The sequence below is a fragment of the Geotrypetes seraphini genome, chromosome 5, assembly GCF_902459505.1.
Source record: "Geotrypetes seraphini chromosome 5, aGeoSer1.1, whole genome shotgun sequence".
In the NCBI taxonomy this organism is placed as follows: Eukaryota; Metazoa; Chordata; class Amphibia; order Gymnophiona; family Dermophiidae; genus Geotrypetes; species Geotrypetes seraphini.
This window is the reverse complement of record NC_047088.1, coordinates 177,012,134-177,036,041: the sequence shown is the minus strand read 5'-3', so window position 1 is coordinate 177,036,041 and position 23,908 is coordinate 177,012,134. Positions and strand designations below refer to the sequence as shown.

The following is a 23,908-nucleotide window of genomic DNA, read 5'->3' as shown; positions in this document are numbered from 1 at the left end:
TTGGCTTTTTACTGTTGGGAGGATGTCCATGTTTTATAACAGGCCCGTGTCTTATACAGAGAAGAAATTATTAAAGAGAGAAGGCTGTAGAGGTAAAACAAATAAGGTGATACCTTTTTTATTGGACTAACTTAATGTATTTTACACTTGTAGGGAATTGAACAAGCAATGACTTGTATACCTTGAATATCCTGATAAAAGAAAGGAGAAATATTGTTAATTTTCAGCTTCATTTGCGTTGTTGGAAGTGATTTCCCACCTTCTCTTCATAATTGCCTATGTTATTCGTACCACATATACGTTCACTAAAAGGTTTCATGTTGTGTTTTGAAAACAATTAGCATCAGCACTTTAGTGAACTGGAAGTTTAACAAATTAAGGCTTTCAGCTGTAAGATTAAATTTCTTTTGCAATTAGTAAAGCCGCTTTTTTTTCCCTGAGTTGTCCCAGTAACATGACTGAATTTTTTTCATGTATTATTAAAGTAATTTCATACACTTGTTCTGAAAAAAAGTTCAATACATTAAACACTCATAACATACAGCCAGGCATTGGGGCCTTTTTGTAAAATGCAGGTTTTTGCACTCACTCTGTATTAAGAACACAAATTAGGGCACTGTAAATGCAAAACTTTTGCAGTAAATGCATGGGGTGTATCCAGCACCTGTCTTGCATTTACTGCACAATAGTGCTGCCCAATTCGCATCAATGAATCGATTTGAATCTATTTGTTTTCTTAAAAAATTCAGACTTTCTGATTCACTGACCAACCTTCGGGCATCCTAAAGAAGGAGCAGCAGCGCTCTGGCAATGAAAAGCCTGTCCTAAGTGCTGCTTCTTGCTGGCTGTTCAATTCCAGTGCTGCTTTAGGAGGCCTGATGTCAGAGCTCACGGGTGGGGGTGGTCAGTCAGGGGGTGCTGCATAGGCGCTAGTACTGTGGGTACCCTCGGCTCCATGGCTTTAGGGGGTTCCCCAAAGGCCCACATGTTTTCCCCTTCTCCCCACCATCGTCCAGCTTCTCCCTGGCCTCCTGGTTTTACTTTCAAAACTAATTACAGCCTACAGAAGATCCCTGGTGATGTAGCGAGTCTAACAGGCTGCTGTCGGCCTCCACTTCATGTTCCCTCTACCATGGTCCTTCCCAGACCAAATCAGGACATGACGTCAGAGGGGCAGGACCGCAGCAGAGGGAACATGCAGTGGAGGCTGACAGCAGCCTGTTAGAATCGCTACATCACCAGGGATCTTCTGCAGGCTGTAATTAGTTTTGAAAGTAAAACCAGGAGGCCAGGGAGAAGCTGGACGATGGTGGGGAGAAGGGGAAAACATGTGGGCCTTTGGGGAACCCCCTAAAGCCATGGAGCCGAGGGTACCCACAGTACTAGCAGCCTGCTAGAATTGCTACATCACCGGCAATCTTCTGCAGGCTGTAATTAGTTTTGACAATGAGACCGGGCGGCTGGGGAAAACCGGACGACGATGGAGGAGGAAACATACCAGCCTTTGGGGTAGCCCCCTGGTGTAGCTATTAGAAGTACACAGAGGGAGGGGTTCCAAAGAGAGAGGCATATGCTGGACTGAGGGGGGGGAAGGGAAGAAATAATAGGTTTTAAAACAGAGGAGAGGAAGAGAGATGAATGGAGTGAGGGAAAAGGGAGAGTTGAACCCAAGGGATGGTATGGAGGGAGGGGGGATAGAAATATTGGATCGGGGGAGTGGTCATTAAAGAAATGCTGGACTGCGGGAATGGAGACAAAAAAAGGAGAGGTCCCAGACTTCTGGAGGTGGGAAGGGAAACAGAAGGGGAGGACAGAGATGGATGGTGAGCATGGAGAAAGAAAAAAAAAACATCAAATGGGCAGGAGATTCTGGTAAGCGAGTTATCAGAAGACAAACAGAAACCAGAGCCTGGGACCAACATTATTTGAATAATGACCAGACAGCAAAAGGTAGAAAAAATAATTTTATTTTCTGTTTTATGATTACAGTATGTCAGATTTGAAATGTGCATCCTGCCAGAGCTTGTGTTAGTCAGCGAATGTGAGCTAGGACTTAACAGAGAGAGGAAATCTTTTTTGTTTATACCACAGTGCCAGCGTGGGTAAGAGAGGGCAAAGGGGATGGGGTGGGTGAAGAGGCTACAAAATAAACCTGCCAGGACATTTGAAAAAACATCCAATTGGGCAGGAAAATCGAATCGAAAAATCGATTTAATAGGCTGAATCAAATCAAAATGTTTTCCCCTGAATTGGGCAGCACTACTGCACATGTAACATTATACTTGCAGTGGCAGCACAGGAGTAGCTGCAGAGTCTGGCACAGCAAGTAAAGTGTTGCCAGCCCATGAAAAAGAACCAGTCATGGTGGTACACCCCACCTCCAATGTAATCTTCCCCAAATCCTGGAGATGAAACCCGGGGGGGGGGGGGGGGTATTTTCCCTCCAGACACAAACAGCCTGTGCTTAAAACCCGTTACAAGGTCAGCGGTCAAGCAAACTCCCAGGGGAAGAGTCCCCGACTCTAAAAAGGGTAGCACATAGCAGGCTGGCTCCACAGATCCACCAGAGTTTCCAACAGCAGTCTGGCTCTGCGGGACTGCAGCCTTTTCTCCGACAGGGGACCGCTGGAAGGGGTTTCAAGGCACTTAAGCCACCAAAGAAAACAAAGTTTAAGCAAAAAAAAAAAAGAAAAGCAGCAGAGGAACTGCAAAGACTTCTGCCCAGATTGCTTGCAGAAATTGAAACTAAATATTTCTAGCTCTCAGCCTAAGGGGAGGAGCATATGCTCAGAAAAAAAAAGTGTTGGATTCTGCAACTCACAGATTGTGGGTTGGGACTGAATACCTACCATATGGAATCCGGAAGGGATGTAACAGAAATAGCTTTTCTGTAGTAGAATCAAAGTGATTCACATTTATTATATGCTCCTCTAACTCCAATGGGCAAATGTTTGTCATCATTGCCTTGGGGCGATCCTCTCAAAATTGGTGCTGCTTTGCCCCTCTCCCAGAGCTTGGGGGACTTTAAGCTATTGTCTCATGTTAAATCCTATTCTCCCAGGTCTACTCTGCATTAGTTAATAGTAGCTGTTTTGTGATGGGACAGTACAGATGGACCTTTAGGCTATATTCTACATTTTTCCTCTCAAAAGAAGGTCCTATGTTTTTTCATGTGATCTTTCTGGCAGTAGGCTTTTTCTATAAAGAAGGTATTGAAAAGCTCAGGGAAGGGAGTACAAAGGTAGCATAGTTCAGCTAACTCAAGTATATCTTGTCTTCTCAATAGTGCTGTTCAATTCAGGGAAAATTTTTTGAATCGATTTTTCCAATTGAATCAATTTGATTCACTTTCTATGACACTGCTTTTTTTCACGAGCAAAGGACTGAGTTGATGTGAGCAAAAATTCTCAGTTACATTATCCTGATAGTATTATACACACTGTACATTTCAAATCAAGAATTACAAATACAAATTAAAAATGGAAAATAAGCTATTTTATTGAAAGAACTTACACAAGCAAAAAAAATCCAACAAAACTGCAGTAATATATCGAACAGCAAACAAAAAAGAACTGCAGCAATGATGTACAATAAAACCAAGGGATCCTTTTTCAAAGGTGCGTTAGGGCCTTAATGCACGGAATAGCGCGTGCTAAAATGCCGCATGCGCTAGCCACTACTGCCTCTTAAGGCGGTAGTTTTTCAGGTAGCGCGCGCTAAAAACGCTATCACACCTTTGTAAAAGGAGCCCCAAATCTTTAATCATTGAATAAACAGTTTGTATCCAAAGAATATGGTCTGTGTTTTGAAGAACACTCCTTCCTCATGGGTCCTAATGGTATTAAAACCTCATTCTAGGGAACCATGTGGTATACAACTAGATAAGAGTACAATTTAGTAAATAAAAAAAACCTTTCAGTATAGCACTGCGAAGGAACTTATCAGATCAGTTTTTTTATTTACTAAATAAGTTCCTTCGCAGTACTTTTTTTATTTACTAAATTGCACTCTTACCTAGTTGTATACCATATGGTTCCTAGAATGAGGTTTTAATACTGTTAGGACTCATGAGGAAGGAGTGTTCTTCAAAACACGGACCATATTCTTTGGATACAAACTGTTTATTCAATGATTAAAGACTTGGTTTTATTGTACATCATCTCTGTAGTTCTTTTTTTTGTTTATTGAAAGGATTTAAACATTTTAGCTTTCAGAGGTTGTCCTTACCTGAGAAAGAAGGTGTTGATCTCTGACAGTTGGTTATCTTCTGTGTGTTTATCTGGGGGAGGGAAGTGGAGTTGGGGTTTGGGAGTTTTTGCTGGTAGGGTAGGTTTGGGGAGATGGAGGGGGGTGCTTTTGTTTAATTGTTTATTCAAACTGTTGTATTGTTGGATGCTAGTTCTTTTGCTTTTGTGATGTTCCTTGATGTCTCTTGCTTGGCATTCCCAATAAAAAAAGATTTGAACATAAAATTGTATTAAAATTAGTCCAATGAAAAGATATCTTAATTTTATTTATATTTACAGTATTAACCTTTATAAACATGGGTACCATACTACTTTATATTTAATTAAAAATAAAATTATTTTTTATTTTCTAGCCATTTACTTCTCTGGTTTCTGCTTTCCTCTGCCTTAAGTCTCTTGCCAGGATTCTTCTCTCCTCCTTTTCCTTTCAGCTTGCTTACTATTTCTACCTCTATATCCAGATTTAACTAACTCAAGTTCCCTCTTTTATTGTCTACTGGCAGCTTTCCATCTCTTTCCCTCTCCCTGGCTCTCCTATTTTACATCTCCTTATTTCACTAACTCTGCCCTCTTTCTCTCTCCTATAGTGTTTGCCAGATATCTGCCCTTTTGTTTTCTTTTCATCATTATCTCCTTCTTGCCTCTCCCCCCCCCAATATCTGCTCATATGTTCCCCTTCTACAGAGTGTCTCCTCTCTGTATTTTCCCTTCCACCAGTATCTCCCTCCTGTATCTTTCCCCTTCCATATAGTCTGTTCCCTCTGTCCCCTTTTACTTCCCCCTTCCACCATCTCCCTCCTATCCCTCCTCTTCCATCCAGGCTTCTGTCTCCCTCCTTCTATACAGCTTATTCCCTCACCTTCCATTAAGCATCTTCCCACTTCTACCGTATTTCCCCGAGAATAAGCCCTAACATGATGTTCAGAGAGGGTCTTAATATAAGCCCCAGTCGTCAGCAGCCGCACTTCCTCCCCTCCCCCCCGCCAAATCCCCACTGACCCTCCATCCTTCCCTCCCGACTGAGCCCCACTGACCGCGACCATAAATAACTTCTGGCAGAGCAATGTCGGGCCAGCAGCACTCTAAACAGGTTGCTTGGCAGCTTTCTCACAGGGGCCTTCTGTATACTGCGTTACTGATGACATCATCAGTGACACAGCAGAGGGAATTCTTATTTTCGGGGAAACATGGTATAAAGAATCTACCCTGTCTCCTCCACTCCAAACCATTTATACCAGCTTCTGTCTTCTCTTCTCCAACCCTATTTCTACCTGTGTCAGTCACAATGAAAAATCTTTGCTCAAACTGGTGGAAAAGAAACATGCTCAGACTAACAGACTAAGCTACACATATAGGTTGTACTATGCATACAGGTTGGGCCAACACCATGGAAATCACTGACACCCCAAAGTAGGCTTCCAACTGCACAGTTTCTATGAGCAACCTCTTCTTGTCCTGGTCCGTTGTAGGCTTCCTCCGGGCCTACCTTGAGTCCTGGTGGTCCAACGGTGAGCTAGGACAGAAGCTACTCTTAACATGTCCTGTCCCAGCCCGCTCTAGACTCCCTGCCCCTTCCTGACCTGTTGCAGGACTCCCCCAGGCTTGCCTTGAAGCCTGGTGGTCCAGCAGTGAGCTAGAACTGGAGCAACCCCCTCCTGTGTCCTGTCCTGGCTGGCTCTGCACCACCTCACCTCCCTCTTGCACCTGAAAAGGCCTACCTTGCACGCCTTGGTGGTTCTGCGGTGAACCGGGGCAGGAGTGATCCTCCTAAACGCCTGCCTTGTGCAGAGCAGCTACAGGAAATGGCTGCCGTGAGTTCCCACATGGGCCATTTTTCTGGCTCAGAATTCTCATTTTATATTTGACTATATACGATAGCTACATCTGCATTGACTTGGGAACCTAAGTGTACCAGATTTGTTGAGAATTCTTTGTTAAAATGTCTCTCCCAGTTATCAGCTTGTACTTAAAATCCTTGGGACTGGAGAATAATAATCTCCTGCGAGTTTAGCAAAGGGCTGCTGAAAGAAAACTCTAACAATCCCCAGAAAGGGCATCATATGTGAAGTATAAAAAAAGGATTCAGGCTTAGGAGTTTCAGCTCTCAGTTAGTGACTCCTGGTCACTGGAAATTATGAAATTATATTCAAAGTGATTAAAAAGGAAAATTATTTTTCCAAAGTTACAATAGTAAAATAGGGCTACAAGGTATAAAAAGATCTTGCACTTTCATGTCTATAAAATACTGCGTGGAACAAGTAGATGTGAATTGTTTATGTTTTCCAAAAATACCAGCCAGAGAAAATATTTTTTTTCATTCAATGGGTAATTAAACTCTGGAATTTGTTGTAAGCAGCTAGCTTAGCAGGGTTTAAAAAAGGTTTAGATACTTTCCATTAGATACTAGCCATTATTAAGATGGATTTGGGGGAATCCATTGCTTATTCCTAGGACAAGCAGCATCAAATCTGGTTTTCTCCTTGGGATCTTGCCAGGTACTTGTGACCTGGGTTGGCTACTATAGGAAACAGGATATTGGGCTTGATGAACCTTCAATCTGACCCAGTATGGCAACTCGTTCTTATTAAAAGGCAGTAAGGCCCTGATTCTACAAAGTGCGTCCCGATTTTAGGCAGCTGTAGGCGTCCTACAGCTGTCTAATCAGCCAATCGGGATGCACGTTTTAAAAAAAAAAAATGCTCCCCAGGCAGGCCGCCTATATTGAAGGCGAGGCCTGACCGCCCCCCCCCCCCCCCCACTACCGCCCCCCCCCCCCCGACACTACTGATCTCTGGCAGGAGGGTGCCCAATCTCTAGAAGCCTGGACCAATCAGGCCTTAGGCATAGCGGGTCCGCCCATCCCACTAAGTCTAAGGCCTGATTGGCCCAGGTGCCTAGAGCCTGGGCCAATCAGACCTTAAATTAAGTGGGGATGGGCGGACCTGCTATGCCTAAGGCCTGATTGGTCCAGGCTTCTAGAGCCTGGGCCAATCAGGCCTTAGGCTTCGGAAGGATGGGCCGGTTATTTCGACGAGACGGGCCTGCCGGCTGGACGGGCAAGTCCCATCTGGCCAACAAGGAAAGGTTAGTTTGGTTGGGGGGAGGTTTGAGGGCTGTTAGCCGGGGGGGGGGGTGCGTCTTCCGGCAGGAGGGATTGGGCACCCTCCTGCCAGCGATCGGTAGTGTCGGGGGGGGGGGGAGGTCGGTAGTGTCAGGGGGGGGCATCTTCTGGCAGGAGGGTTTGGGCACCCTCCTGCCAGCAATTGGACAGGCGGCCGCGGCCCGCTATACTTATAGCAGCAGAGAGATCCCTTGCCGCAATAAGTATAGCGGCCGCATCTACTTACAATGTAGACCAACATTTTGTTGGCCTACATTGTAAGCGTCTCTTCCTCTACTAGGGAGACGCGTAGGGCCGCCTAGGTTCGCCTAAGCCCCTTAGGCGAGCTTAGGTGTCTTGCGGGCCTCGCCTTCAATATAGGCGGCCTGCCTGGGGAGCATTTGTTTAAAAAACGTGCTGATTAGACAGCTGTAGGACGCCTACAGCTGCCTAAAATCGGGACGCACTTTGTAGAATCAGGGCCTAAGTGTGTACAGCGTATGCGCAAGTCATACATGCCTCCCTAAACATGAATGGAACTATAGATTACAGATTTAGTAGGCCACACGGATGGCCCATCACAATCTGCAGCTCCAGATTAGAGCTCTCTCCTTAGAGATTTCCAAGGACGGGTGCGGCGCCTTTCCCACAGGTACCTCCCGCACAACTCAACACAGGGCGGTCAAAGAGGTCGGAACGAAGGCAGCCCAATAGATCAAACGTCTCCAATTACGGCGAACCAGAGAAAGTACACACCCAGCAATTGCTCCCCCAAACAATTTCCCACGCTCGGCCTGCCTCTTACACGGGCAATGTAATGTACAGCGTTGCATGCTGCTGGTAGCGCCACAGATAAGTAATAACAGTACCTCTCCGTTTCGCAGTTCACTCGCACCGGTCTGGGTTTGTTGTGTTTTTTTTATTTTTTTTAAATCTCAAACCCCGTTTCCCTCCTCCCTACCTTTGCGGACCGCGGCAACTACAACAACTCATTTATGCAAGTTACCCGTAACCGGCACCTTCTTGCCGCATCCCGCCCTGCCGGAAGCAGGAAGTTACGTCAGAGGGGGGCGGGACACTGGAGAAGGAAAGCTCCGTGGCCGGTCGTAAGGCAACCTGTATGAATTAGTACCGCTCTTGGCGACTTCAAAGACAAGTTTGAAGGTAGAACGTGATTGGGGGAGAGTTTGAGAATGAGGGAGAGATACCTGGTTGCGGGTGAGGTACGGGAGTGAAAAGAAATATCTCACCGCGGACGGGGAGGAGAGAGGGAGACATGCCGCGCCGGGAAGAGTGGAAGGGATTGAAGATTTACTGTATATCGCGGGAGAGCCCCCTCCCCCCCGGTCCTTTAATGCGTTTAACGAGAGCTGCTGGGTGTGTGAGCATGTGAAGGCAGTCAAAATGCGCGTGGCTTGGTGTCTCTGCGGGCTTTGTTTAGTCATCTGTACCATTGCCGCATGCGGCTCGCTGGCGGCAAAGGGTACAGGACCTGGTAGGGCCCTGGTATCACGTTGTGTTGAAATTCATCTCTTCGGTGCAGTCGAATCTTTAACTTCCCTGCCGGGATTTGACCGTTAGCTTCCTATTGTTTAACGGGTGTTCGGTTGGTGGAACGTGCTGAAGGAGGGCGAATCTAATGCCTTTGATTGTATCCGGCTTTAGCTGGGCAAGTAGTAGCTATACACTTTCCCTCTTTATTCCATAACCATGGAGATTACTCAAGATTCAGAATATAACTTTGTTATATATTAATTTTTATTTATTTTTAAGACCTTTAGATTGTTTTCAAGTGGAGTTACATTCGTGATAGCATCTCAGTCTTGGAAGAAATGACTGGAGATTATGTTATAATTTTCACCAGATTTCGTACACTACGGATCGATAATCCAGCCCTGTTTATTTTAGTGCTAAACGGGCCAGTGGTGATCGCAGAGACCAGTGATTGAAATCTAACTTGCTTGTGTCACTGCATTTATTCGCTGATGCCACTCACTGGTCATTACTGTGTTCCTGGTTTTTACCCAATCATAAGAGTTTGTCTGATTAGAGCCATTTTTCAAGTTATTTTCTTTTGCACCTTTTTTTTTGGACAAATTACATGTTTTAAATAGAAATCTGAACTTTAGCTAAATATGTGACGTTGACAGAAACATTAAAGTGATCATTATTGTTATCACAAGCAACTATGCCATAACACAATTATATGTCTTAACCTTTTGTGCCATTTTTCAATATTTGATTCATATGTCTTCAACAAAAACTTCCTAAAAATAGATTTCATTATAGTCCCAAAACCTATTAAAAATGTGAATCTTCTAAAAAAAATTGATATTATTTTTTGTTAGGTAAACATAGTTATCAAAAGGTGGCAATAGTACAGTCATGTGAAAAAATTAGGACACCCCATGAAATATTCAGTTCTTTCTTAAGAAATGTTCGCATATCGATGTCAAATCTTTTTTTTAAAATTAATCTCTGGAAAAGAAAGTGATGTAATTGTAGGTAAACAACAAAAATTTTCCTTAATTTACTCATGAAACAAAAGATATCCACAAAAATGTGTATTCTGAGGAATAATTTAGGACACTCTATACCCTAATAGCTAGTGTTACCCCCCTTTGGCTTAAATAACTGCATTGGTCTGAGGAAAATTTGGGCCACTCCTCAATGCAGAATTCTTTCAGCTGTGAGATGTTTGAGGAGTTTCTTGCATGTACAGCCCATTTAAATCACCCCACAACATCTCAATGGGATTAAGAAACATAGAAATAGACGGCAGATAAGGGCCACGGCCCATCTAGTCTGCCCACCCTAATGACCCTCCCCTACCTTTCTCTGTGAATAGATCCCATGTGTCTATCCCATTTGGCCTTAAAATCAGGCACACTGCTGGCCTCAATAACCTGAAGTGGAAGACTAGTCCAGCGATCAACCACCCTTTCAGTGAAAAAGAATTTCCTGATGTCCCCGTGCAGTTTCCCGCCCCTGATTTTCCACGGATGCCCCCTTGTTGCCGCGGGACCCTTGAAAAAGAAGATATCTTCTTCCACCTCGATGCGGCCCATGAGATACTTGAATGTCTCGATCATGTCACCCTTCTCTCTGCGTTCCTCGAGTGAGTACAGCTGCAACTTTTCCAGCCATTCCTCGTACGGGAGATCCGGGTGGCCATTCTCTGGACCGACTCTAGTCTCAGCACATCCTTACGGTAATGCGGCCTCCAGAATTGCACACAGTATAGATCAGGGCTTTGACTTGGCCACTCCAGGACTCTCCGTTTCTTAGTTTTCAGCCAGTCCTTGGTGGATTGACTGGTATATTTTTGGGTCATTGTTATGTTGCAGGGTCCAGTTCTTCTTCAGCTTAAATTTTCTTACAGATGGTCTTCCATGTTCCTCAAGCACCTTCTGATAAACGGTAGAATTCATGGTGGATTCTATGATGGTGAGCTGGCCAGGTCCTGCTGCAGCAAAGCATCCCCAAACCATGACACTTCCACCTCCATGCTTCACAGTTGGTATGAGGTTCTTTTCCTGGAATGCTGTTTTCGGTGTACGCCAAACATATATCCTCTTTTCTGGTGTCCAAATAATTCAATTTTAGACTCATCTGTCCATAGAACACTATTCCAGAAGTCATGGTGTTTGTCTATGTTCTCTCTGGCAAACTTCAGTCTGTCTAGATGTTTCTCTTAGAGAGCAAATATTTCCTCCTTGCACACCTACATAAGAACATAAGAAATGCCTCTGCTGGATCAGACCCGAGGTCCATCGTGCCCAGCAGTCCGCTCACGCGGTGGCCCAACAGGTCCAGGACCTGTGCAGTAATCTTCTATCTATACTCCTCTATCCCCATTTCCAGAATGAATTTGTCCAATCCTTTCTTGAACCCCAGTACTGTACTCTGCCCTATTACGTCCTCTGGAAGCGCATTCCAGGTGTCCACCACACGTTGGGTAAAGAAGAACTTCCTAGCATTTGTTTTGAATCTGTCTCCTATCAACTTTTCCGAATGCCCTCTTGTTCTTTTATTATTAGAAAGTTTGAAGAATCTGTCCCTCTTTACTCTCTCTATGCCCTTCATGATCCTATAAGTCTCTATCATATCTCCTCTAAGTCTCCTCTTCTCCAGGGAAAAGAGACCCAGCTTCTCCAATCTCTCAGAATATGACAGGTTTTCCATGCCTTTTATCAGACGTGTTGCTCTCCTCTGAACCCTCTCTACTAACGCCATATCCTTCTTAAGGTACGGCGACCAATATTGGACGCAGTACTCCAAATGCGGGCGCACCATGACCCGATACAATGCCAGGATAACTTCTTTCGTTCTGGCTGTAATACCCTTTTTGATTATACCAAGCATTCTGTTCGCTCTCTTAGCGGCCGCTGCACACTGTGCCGACGGCTTCATTGTCATGTCCACCATTACCCCCAAGTCCCTTTCTTGGATACTCTTATTCAATAACATCCCTCCCATTGTATAGTTGTACCTCGAGTTTCTGCTCCCCACATGTAATACTTTACATTTCTCAATGTTGAACTTCATCTGCCATTTTGCCGCCCATTCTTCTAGTTTGTTCAAGTCCCTTTGCGATTCTTCGCAGTCCTCTGTAGTCCGAGCTCCATTAAATAGTTTGGTGTCGTCCGCAAATTTTATTATCTTGCACTTCGTCCCTGTTTCTAGATCAGTGGTTCCCAACCCTGTCCTGGAGGAACACCAGGCCAATTGGGTTTTCAGGCTAGCCCTAATGAATATGCATGAAGCAAATTTGCATGCCTATCACTTCCATCATATGCAAATCTCTCTCATGCATATTCATTAGGGCTAGCCTGAAAATCCGATTGGCCTGGTGTTCCTCCAGGACAGGGTTGGGAATCACTGTTCTAGATCATTTATGAAGATATTAAATAGCAGCGGCCCGAGCACCGAGCCCTGCAGGACACCACTCGTGACCCTCCTCCAGTCGAAGTAATGACCCTTCACTCCTACCCTTTGTTTTCTACCCTCCAACCAGTTTCTGATCCATCTATGTACGTCTCCTTCCATCCCATGGTTCTTCAGTTTCCGGAGTAGACGTTCATGGGGCACCTTGTCAAAGGCTTTTTGGAAATCTAGATATATGATGTCTATGGGGTCTCCCATACAAGTTAAATTTGTGCAGTCTCTTTTTGATTGTAGGGGCATGCACTTTCACATCAACAGTAGCAAGAGCCTGCTGTAGGTCCTGTGATGACATTATAGGGTTTTTGGAGGCAAGTTTTAGCACAGTGGTTCCCAGCCTTGTACTGGAGGACCACCAGGTCAATCGTGTTTTCAGGCTAGCCCTAATGAATATGCAAGAGAGAGATTTGCATATAATGGAAGTGAGAGGCATGCAAATCTGCTCCATGTATATTCATTAGGTCTAGCCTGAAAACTCGATTGGCCTGGTGGTCCTCCAGGACATGGTTGGGAACCACTGTTTTAGCATCTTGCGGTCTGCTCTGGGGGTCAACTTGCTTAGACAGCCAGACCTGGGCATGTTGGCATTTGTTGGGAAAGTCCTCCACGTTCACTTTTTTCCGAACCATGGAATGACTAATGTTAAATTCTTTTGTGATCTTTTTAAATCCCTTACAATCTTCTTTCTGAAGGTCTCAGATAGCTATTTTGATCTCACCATGTTGTTCATTCTCACTGCAGCAGTGCACACCAAACTAAGGGGTCCTTTTACTAAGGTGCGGTAGTGCGTCTTAGTGCGCTCTAAAAATTAGCATGTACTAAATGCTAACGCATCCATAGGATATGATGGATGCATTGGCATGCAGCGCGCGCCAAGACGCACTAGCGCACCTTAGTAAAAGGAACCCTAAATGTCTAAGGTTTAAGTAGGGTAAGTCTCCTTCAAAATGCTAACAATGTTCTAATCATGTGCACCTGATGTGATACACCTGTGTGTGATTTGAGCCACTTTAAGTTGGAGGATATGTGGGGGTGTCCTAACTTATTCCTCAGTTAGCATACACATTTTTGTGGATATCTTATTTCATGAGTAAATCAAGGAAAAGTTTTGTTGTTTACCTGCAATTATATTACTTTCTTTTCCAGAGATAAATTAAAAAAATAGTTTTGACATTGAAAAGTGAACTTTTCTTAAGAAAGAACTGAATATTTCATGGGGTGTCCAAATTTTTTCACATGACTGTATATTCCTTTTTAAGAGCATTTGAAGAAAGGTTTGCTACTGTTATGAATTAGTATGAAACATTATGAATAATTCTTATAGGTATTATAATATATAAATAAGATTTTTGCAGGACCAATAAAACTATTAAAACACTACATAATGTACAGAAAATTTTACTCTTTACTATTTTAAATTGTATTTTTGCACCTACCCCTTCCTTCTGTATCAATTAATTTTGTCCTGTCAGTCATATTTATATAATTTGTTCCCCTTTGATTATTGTAACTCAATATTTTTATCTTTTGTACATCGCTTAGAAGTCGATATAAGCGATTAATCAAATACATATGAAACTTGGATCAGGAAATCAATGGCGATTATGATGTTTTATTGAAACAAAAAGAAAATACATACATTAATTCTTGTGTACCTTATCTAATTTTTACGCATATAACGCGCGCGTTATACACGATTTTACAAACCGTGCATAACCTTGCGCATTATACGCGTGAGCGCGTTATATAATTTTTTTTTACATAGTTCCCCCCGACGTCCGATTCGCCCCCCCCCCCCGCAGAACCGCTCGCACGCACCCGCACCCCGAAGGACTACTCGCATGCACTCCCACCCGCACCCCCACCCTGAAGGACCGCTCGCACCCCACACAGCCTCCCGACCCCCCCCCCATCATGTAGAAGCTCCTACCGGTGTCCTGCTTCCTCTTGGCGGTCCCGGCCCTTCTGTGAGCCCTGCGCCTGCGCTGCTTCCTCTTCTGGCGGTCTCGCCCTTTCTCTGACGAGTGGTCCTTCGGGGTGGGGGTGCGGGTGCGTGCGAGCGGTCCTTCGAGGTGGGGGTGCGAGCGGTCCTGTGGGGGGGTGAATCGGACATCAGGGGGGGGCATCAAGCTTTCAGGGTGGGGACAGGACTTCAAGGGAGAGAGGAGAGTCGGGGCGGGCGAAAGGAGAGTCAGGGTGGCCAGAGGAGAGTCGGGGCGGGCGAAGGAGAGTCGGCCGGCGACGGGAGAGTCGGGGCAGCATGTGCGGTATACAAAAATTTTTTCACATATATTTCGGTTTCCCGCACGCTATACCCGTGTGCGCGTTTTACACGGGTGCGCGTTATCTACGTGAAAATACGGTAATATATAATGAAATTATATTTCTTATCTGTAATAGAATAAAACCCTGCAACTAGCTAGATTCACTAAGGGCTTCTTTTACGAAGGTGTGCTAGGGACTTAATGCGCGGAATAGTGTGCGCTAAATTGCCACGTGCGCTATCCGCTACTGTCTCCTTTTGAGCAGGCGGTAGATTTTCGGCTAGCGCGCGCTAATCCGGTGCGTGCGATAAAACCGCTAGCGCACCTTCGTAAAAGGAGCCCTAAAAGTGCATTACTGTTTTAACACATGATATTGGTAGATAAATCTAATTTCTTAAATAGGTTTTGTGGTAAATAACATGCTAATGTTGATAATACCTTTTAGTAAATCTAGCCCTAAAGATTTCCTCCTAATTTGTGTCTATGGGAAATATATGTAGTATATAGGGACTATTTAAGTTGCTTTATTAGACACTTTATTTTTGTGATCCTATTGATTAAAAGCAGTTTTAAGGCCTATTGTAAAGTTCTGTGTGCTGGTCAGCAATAGTTAAAAATAGATTTGTTATAAAACTAATCTCTGTCAATCTGAAGCTCCAAGATGTTCTTCCTCATGGTCACAAGAACATGGTCACAAGTTACAACCATGACTCACTCTAGCTGAACATGCTGGTTTCCCCTTCAGTAGTATCTAATCAACAATTGGATGGAAAAGCAGTTTGCTTGTGATTGCTATTGAAACTACAGTTCCAGTGGTGTACCAAGGGGGGGGGGGGGGAGGCGCCCTGGGTGCACATTCTAAGGGGGTTCAAAGCTGGCACACCGGGTCCAGCACATCCTGCCTTACTCTGCTGTTGCTGCTTTCCAGAACTAGCAGCAGCGGCAGTAAACTTTAAACTCAGTTATCATGGGACCTTCCTGCACCTCCCTGGGGCTACTGGTCCACCCCCTCCTACATCACTTCCTTGTTCTGGAGCAGAGCTGGCGGCCGTGGGGAGGTGCAACAAGGTCCCACGATGAATGCATTTAAAATTTACATTTGCTGCTGCTGGTTCGAGACGCATACAGCAGTGGTGGGGAGGTGAGGGGGAAGGATACTGGATCACATTGGGGTCAAAGAAGGGAGAAGGGAACATGATACTGGTATGGAAGGGTGGTGGAAGGAGAGAAAGGGGGCAGATGCTGTTGGTGTGCAGAGAGAGAGACAGAAGGGGGAAGGATACTGGATGGAATTGGATTGGAGGGAGAGAAGGGGCAGATGCTGATAGAATTGGTGTGCAGGGAGAGGAAGAGAGAGACAGAAGGGGGAAGGACACTGGATGGAATTGGGTTGGAGGGAGAGAAAGGGGGTAGATGCTGATGGAAGTGTGGTTTAGGCAGAGAGAAGGAGCAGATGCTGATGGAAGAGGAGTGGATGGAGAGACAGAAAGGGCATACATTAGATGTTAGTGGGGAGGGGAGCTGGGGAGCCTATTCTGGATGGGAAAGAGAAGGGAGCAGATGCAGGATGGAAGTTGGGAGGAGAGAGAGAAAGGGGTAGCAGATGCAGGAAGGAAGTGGGGAGGAGAGAAAGAGGGGAGCATACACAGAATGGAAATTGAGATAGGGGGCAGACGCTGATGGAAGTGGACAGAGAAAGAAGATGCTGGATGGAAGGGGTAGAAAAAGAGGACACATGATGGATGGAGGGGATAAATAAAAAAGGGCACATGCTGGATGGGTGAAAGAGGATAGAGTTAGTGAAATAGTGGACAGGGTGAGGGAAAGAGGTGGCACGCTGTAGGTAGACATAGTGAAAAGGGAAAATGAGGACCGGGTAGTAAGAATTTAATCTAGACAGATGCAGAAAATAAATTGAGAAGGAAGACGAGGGAAGAGAGAGGAGAGTGAAATGCCAGAACATGAGGGTGTGGGAGAGGGAAGGAGAGGAGGGAGATGCCAGATCATTGGGGGAGAGAAGGGAAGAAGATGGATTGGATGCCAGACCAGTGGGAGTGAAGGTAGAGGCAGTTTCTGAAAGGGGCATAGAAGGAGAGAAGATGTCATATAGAAGGGGCAGAGAGAGGGCAGACAGAGGATGGAAGGAAGAGAGTGACGAGAAGATGAGGAAAGCAGAAACCAGAGAAGACAAAGGTAGAAAAAAAGTTGGGTTTTTTGCGTTAGGATAAAGTAGTATTGTAGCTGTGTTAATAAATATTTATAAATAGAAAATGAAAATAAGGTGATCCTTTTATTGGACTAAGTGTAATACATTTTTGCCTAATTCAGAGACCAAAACTCCTGTCCTCAGGTCAGGACAGGTTACCATACCAGCAGTAAACTGACCTGAGAAAAGAGGTTGTGGATAGAGAATGACACAGGGAAAAAATTAGTCCCCGTCCCCACGAGCTCGGTCCCTGTTCCCGCGAGCTCGGCTCCCGTCCCATTCCCGCAACCATCTAATCCCATCCGCACAAACTATCTATTTCCCTTCTGTGTTCCTATTTTCCCCATTTCTAATATCTCCCCTCTGTATCTGTATACTCCCTCCTGTGTCCGGCATTGCCCCCACCCCCCTGTAACCCCCCCTCCAAGTATCTCCCCTTTATGTCTCTGTCCCTATGCCCCCATGTACATCATTTCCCCTCTGTTTCTTCCTGTGTCCAAATTTCTCCTCTCCAACCCCCATCTAGCTTCTTTCCCTCTTTCTCCCCCCGCTTCCAGCATTTGGCTCACCTGCCTGTCCTGCTCTTTCTCTTTCCTACTCCTCGACCAGTTTTGCTTTGTTGTCCTTCCCCCCCCTCCCCCCAAGCTCTTTGGGAAACTAATATTTTTTTTAAAAGGTTAATTTCAGCTGGGTCCTCTGTCCTCAGCAGCAGCCCCCTCCCTCTTTCCCGCCGCGGTCTGTGTATCTCCCTCTCTCCCTTGCCTTTACCTTCGCTGGTGATTTTCCTCTTAACAAGCAGCTGGAGCATTTCCTGAAGTCGCGTGCGGCTGGCTGGCTGTTTGAAACTTCTCTACTCTGACGCAACTTCTTGTTTCCGGTTGCATTAGAGGAGAAGTTTCAGGAAGCCAACCAGCCGCACGTGACTTCAGGAAATGCTCCTGATGCTTGTTATGAGGAAAATTGCCAGCGAAGGTAAAGGCAAGGGAGGGAGGGAGATGCTCGGACCCCCACGATCGGATTTTTAAAGTATTTGGTGCGCGTTCCCTCAATTGACTGTGGAGACAAGGCCATTAACCGCTCCACGGGGTGGTGAACCTTGTCCCCGTACCCATAGTGACCAGGTTTTTTTTTCATCCACGTTTTGGCGGGTTACCCGTGGGTAACAGTCACCATGTCATTCTCTAGTTCTGGCCTCTGAAAGCTAATTGAAAAATGTATTAGTCCAATAAAATGGTATCTTATTTTCCATTTTTGTTTTATTTCCACCCCCCCTTTTGGCCCCCTTTATGAAGCCGCATTAGGCTTTTAAATTGTCAGCCGGGGCAATATTAGCTCCGACACTCATAGGAATTCTATAAGTGCCTATTAGCTCCAACGCTCATAGGAATTCTGTGAGCGCCAGAGCTTTTACTGTCACAGCCAGCGATAAAAAAAGTCTAATGCAGCTTCATAAAAGGGGGGAGGGTGTTATGAAGCCACGTTACAAATGTATTTGATACCATATGCTACACTCAGGGCTCCTTTTATTAAGCTGCGCTAGCGGTTTTAGCTTGCGCAGCAATGCTGCGTACGCTAGATGCTAATGCCTCCATTGAGCTGGCGTTAGTTTTGGTGTGTAGAGTGCGCTGAAACCACAAGCGCACCTTAGTAAAACGAGCCCTCAATATAGACATAATATTGTTTTCTTAAGCAAATGATTTAGCTCAGCATTTTTATTTAAAAATTAAAAATCTAAGAAATAATTGCTCAATAAATGATACTCATGAATATCAAATGCCTAATATGCGAGGAAATGTAATACAAGCGGATATGATTTTGAGCTCCTTTCATGATTTAGAATGGAATAATTATATTAAATTATATAACAAATATGCTAAATCATATTGTGTTTTGGACTCTTGTCCATCGGAAATTTTGAAATCAGCTCCATTAGATTTTAAACTGAATTTTTTGAATTATCTGACTGATAATTTAAAGAATGGAAAATTCCTCACTAATAATGGTCATATTATAATAACTCCAATCCCAATACCTCCCAAAGAATCATTAGCATTAATCACTAATTATAGATCAGTAGCATCCATTCCATTTTTTGTAAAAATTATGGAAGGATTGGTCCATTCTCAACTAATGGAATATTTTGATCAATTTTCTCTCTTGCATGAATCTGGTTTTAGACGTTTATTTAGTAACGAGACAGTAATTGCGGCTATTTTGGACATTTTACATTCTTTGTTTATTAAAGGTTTTAATGTCTTGATCATGCAATTTGATATGAGTTCTGCATTTGATTTAGTGGACCATGGGAAATTGCTGCAATGTTTGGATGCTATTGGTATTAGAGAAGAGGTGTTAGAATGATTTTGGGGCTTTCTCATGTCTCGCACCTATTAAGTTCGTTTCAGTAATGATCTTTCAGGTATTTGGAATAATTCATCTGGCTTTCCGCAAGGTTCACCATTGTCCCTATTGCTCTTTAACGTTTATATGTCATCATTAGGTGCGCAATTGTCCCAGCTGGGGATAAAGCTGTTTAGTTATGCAGGTGATTTTACGATCATTATTCCATTTGCTATTTCTCTTTCTGAAGTTATTCCTAAAGCAACAGAAGTATTAGGTCTAATGGAGCAATGGATTACTGAATTTAGACTGAAGCTTAACTCAGAAAAAAAAACAAAGTTTTTTGTAGCTTCACTGTGCCCGTTTGATACTAAAACATTGTGTATAAATAAATTTAGCTATCCTATTCAATCTACCATTAAGTTTTTGGGAATAATACTGGACCAGGACTTGACTATGAAGAACCAGGTGGACTCTTTAGTCAGAAAGGGTTTCTTTACTCTTTGGAAGCTTCGGTCTGTTAAGGCGTATTTTGATGTTTCATCATTTAGAGTTTTGGTACAGTCTCATACTAAGCCAGCTTGATTACTGCAATATTGCCTATTTGCCAATTTCCCAGAAGAATATGCAAAAATTGCGAATAGTACAAAATATGGCATTCAGGCTGATTTTTAGGTTGAAGAAATACGATCACGTAACACCCTCCTATCGAGTACTGCATTGGCTGCCAATGGAGGCGCGGGTGAAGTTTAAGTTTGGTTGCTTCTGTTTTAAAGCTTTGTTTGGTTTAGCTCCCAAACATATAATTAAGCTTTTCTCTCTTGCAACCAACAGACATAAGAGAAACTCGCATCTGAATTTTGTTTTTCTGCCTGTTAGAGAATGTAAACTTAAAAAACATCATCAAAATATTTTTTCATATCAAGCAGCATTATGGGGTAAGGATTTAGAACAATTGCTTTTGCTTACTGACATTTATGGGGAATTTAGGAGACATCTAAAAACATATCTGTTTTCAAAGTATTTAGGCAGCTAATTCATAATAATTTATTATACACTATTTTGATCATTTTAGTGTCTCTAATTATTGGTTTTTAACTTTTTTAGTTCTATTCAACGTCTTATTGGGTTTTTAAACTACTATAATCTTCATAGAACTTTACGGTCTTGCGGTATATAAATTTATTATTATTATTATTGCCTGCCGTGGCAGTAAAAGCTCTGATTCTCATAGAATTCATATGAGAATTCATATGGGACTGTAATAAAAAAACCTAACAGCTTCCTAAAGGGCGGGGTGGGTGTTATTTGTTAATTTGTAAAGTGATGATTACTATTTCTTTGTTTTTTTCAACCTTACTATCTTTATGTATATTTTTGGGGACTGCTTTTGAACATCCCATCTGTCTAGAACAGGGGTAGGCAATTTCAGTCCTCGAGAGCCACAGGCAGGTTAGTTTTTCAGGATAGCCACAATAAAAATGCTTGAGATAGAATTGCATCTCAAGGAGGCAGTGTAGTGTATTCATTGTGGATATCCTGAAAACCTGACCTGTCTGTGGCTCTCGAGGACCAGAATTGCCTACCCCTGGTCTAGAATGTATCGCCTATTACACTGGAAAAAGATTATGTACTTATCCTGGTAATCTCTTTTCCAGTAGATAGGTGAGATATTCTAGACCTCCGCCCAGGCCTTACTGTGCCTGCATACTGTTTGTCTATTTATGCTTCTCAAAGCTGATTCTTGGATATCCGTCAGCCCTTGGGGGCTGGGAAGAAATTGTATATATGTTGCAGTTTTATATAGGAGTAGTTTCTGTGTTCCTTTGAAGCCTGTGTTGGTGGTTAACTTTACTGTTAAGTTGATTCTTGAGCAGAACAGTTTAAGCTTGTTGCTAAAGGTTCCTATACTTCATGTGTGGCTCTCGGTGCTTAGGTACTAACTGTAGGTGGAGCTAGAGAACCCAGTGAAGTACAGCAGAGGCAGAGTGAAAAATCCAGAGTGGATACCTTCTGCAACAGCATGCGACTATGGGGAAATAACTCGCCTGTCTAGAATGTCTTGCCTATCTACTGAAAAAGCTTACCAGGGTAAGTACATAATCTTTTTTTCTTTCACATCCAGATCTCACTGCTGTGGTCACAGAACTTTGGGAGACTCCAGAGAGTTCTTTCAAAGTGACTAAAGCAATGTCTAAGCTTCATCCTACGGCGCTGGTATTTCAACAGCTGTTTGAGCAACCAAAGGTGGACTCGGCAGTGGTTCAGGTCATCAAGCACACAGCCCTCCCTAGTGAAGGAGTGATGATTAAAGATTCTCAGGATCATAGGGTGGATGTGATCTTAAAGAAGCTAATTGAGGTGGCTTCTTTGGGCATCAAGGCAGCAGCAGTCCCGTTTGCTGCAGGTGCCTGTCACACAAGACTGTGCCGGGTACCATCGGCGGAGGAGGACGCCTGCTCCCAGCTGGTGCTAGAGGGAATGGATTATGTAGCAGATGCCTTGAATGACCTTATAAGGGTTCTAGGCAAGGTCTTGGCTTATGCAGTTTCTACTCACAGGACGTTTTGGATCCGTCATGGGGCTGGTGTTTCAGCCTCTAAAGCAACACTGAGCAGGCTGCTCTTCAGCAAGGGGCTTGATATCCTCATTTCTAGCATAGTGGACCGCCGTCCTAAGCCTCTCCAAGACAGCAGACCTTGCTATCCTCCTGAGGGGAGTCATGGTACTTTTTGTCCCACGCAGGTTCTGTCAGGCTGCCATGGATGCTATAGCAACTCCAGGCGCCAGCAGGCTTCAGGTTCTTGCACCAGTCTGTCCTCCAGGAAAGCCCAATGACATCAGAATTTCAATCATGCCTCCTTACATTGGAGGCCGGTTGTCAGCATTTTGATGGGAATGGGAACTGATTTCTTCAGACCAATGGGTACTAGACATCATACGGAAGGGACGCAAGATAGACTTTTCATCTCCTCCCAGATTTATTTCTGGTTTCTCCAGCCAGAAGGCCAGAAAAAGAATCCAGGGTCCGAGCAACGCTGCAGCGGCTTTTGTTCATTTGGGCTCAAGGAGATAATCCTTATACTTTATTGTGCCAAAGAAAGGCTCAGAGGACTGGAAACACATTCTAGATCTCAAGGCAGTCACTGCATTTTTGAAAATTCCGCAATTTCGAATGGAAACAGTACGATCGGTCATTGCAGCAGTGACTCCAGGGAAATTTCTAACATCTCTGGATTTGACAAAAGCTTATCTTCATATTCCCATATACACAGGAAATATCTGAGATTTGATGTTCTCTAGCAACATTTCCAGTTTGCAGCCCTTTCCTTCAGGCTGGCAACAGCCCTCTGTACTTTCACCAAAGTGATGGTGGTAATGACAGTGCACCTCCCCGGAATGGTGGTCCAAGTTCATCTGCATCTGGACGACTGGCTGATCAGGGCTCTGTCCAAGCTGGAGTGTGAGTAGGGATGGTTGTGTCCTTCTACAGTGCTTGAGCTGGATTGTCAGTTTCAAGAAGAGCCAGCTAACACCCTTTCAGACCTTGGACTATTTAGGAGTTCAGTTCAGCATGGTCGTGTTTTTCTTCCTGAGCCATGCAAACAGAAGCTTCAGGAACAGATCATGTATCTATTAGTGGGTTATTCCATGTCAAGTGATCAAGGGATGCATGATCATCACGGATTTTGATAAAACTTTATGCACAAAGTCCCACATGTATCAAACGAACTTTGATAAAGTTTTAGTTTCGCCTGTGGAATATTTGTGGAGATATAGCCATTTGTTTGACCCCATACCACAATGAAATATAGTACGACAATGACATTCTGACAACTTTGAGACACAATATCTCACGAGCTATGTTTCCAAAAAAACTGAAACTTAGCTACCCACCACTTCCTTGATTCTTTCCCTACCCCCTAAGCCGATTTCTCCCTGCTTCCACGAGCCAGGCCAGGAATGTACAAGCGCCGGACTCACAAGACTTCGCCTCTGATGTCAATTCTAACGTCAGAGTGGAAGTTCCAGGCCAGCCAGGCAGCGATTGGCTGGCCCAGAACTTCCTCTCTGACGTCAGAATTGACGTCGGAGGTGAAGTCTTGTGAGTCCGGCGCTTGTACGCGCCTGGCCTGGCTCAGGGAGGCAGGAAGAAAAAGATTGCCAAGGCAACGCGATCGACTCGCATTGCCTTTGCGATCTACTGGTCGATCGCGCTCGACCATTTGGGCACCCCTGCTGTTATGGTATCCTGTTCTGACCTGAGGAAAGGGGTTTAGTCCCCAAAAAACTGTCTTATTTCCATTTCCTATTTATAAACTTTAATCAATAGATACAATACTACTTGATTCTACGTAAAGCAACAAAAAAAATTTGTTCTACCTTTTGTCGTTTCTGCTTTAATCATCTTGTCTTCACTCTTCTTTCTAGCCAGTATCTGTCCGCTGTCTTCCATGCAGCATCAGCCCCTTCCATCCACTCTGCCCTCTCCCCGTTCCATATGGCATCTTCCCTCTTTTTATGCTCCTTCAATAAACTGTCTATCCTGTGCCCCTTCTCTTCTCCTTTGTACATGATTGATTTCTGCTCTGCCATCTTTCAATTTTTCTCTCTCTGTCACCACCCTGTCCCCTATGCTCTGGCATCTCTCTCTTCTCCTTTCTTTCCTTTGCACCCTACAGTCTGGTATCTTCCCTTCCCTGATTCTCTGGCATCTCACTCCTTTCCTTTTCTTCCATCTCTCCCTCCCCCTCCATGCTCTGACATCTCCTCCTTCCTTTCCCCCTTCCTTTTCCCTTGGTCTGGC

At 44.2% G+C, this 23,908-nt stretch overlaps 1 protein-coding gene across 4 annotated transcripts in view; it reads left to right on the top strand.

Annotated features, from left to right (window-relative positions):
- Nucleotides 1-7,279: 7,279 nt before the first annotated feature.
- The window catches only part of SLC39A10 (solute carrier family 39 member 10), a 147,399-nt gene continuing 130,770 nt past the window's right edge, over nt 7,280-23,908 (top strand). Inside the window, exon 1 of one of the 4 annotated variants that reach the window (XM_033944668.1) lies at nt 7,280-7,331. The gene's annotated coding sequence lies outside the window, so the exon portion shown is untranslated. Of the gene's footprint in view, nt 7,332-8,362; nt 8,571-8,623; nt 8,725-23,908 lie in introns of those variants that run through there. The other 3 variants (XM_033944666.1, XM_033944667.1, XM_033944669.1) reach the window with 3 other exon arrangements.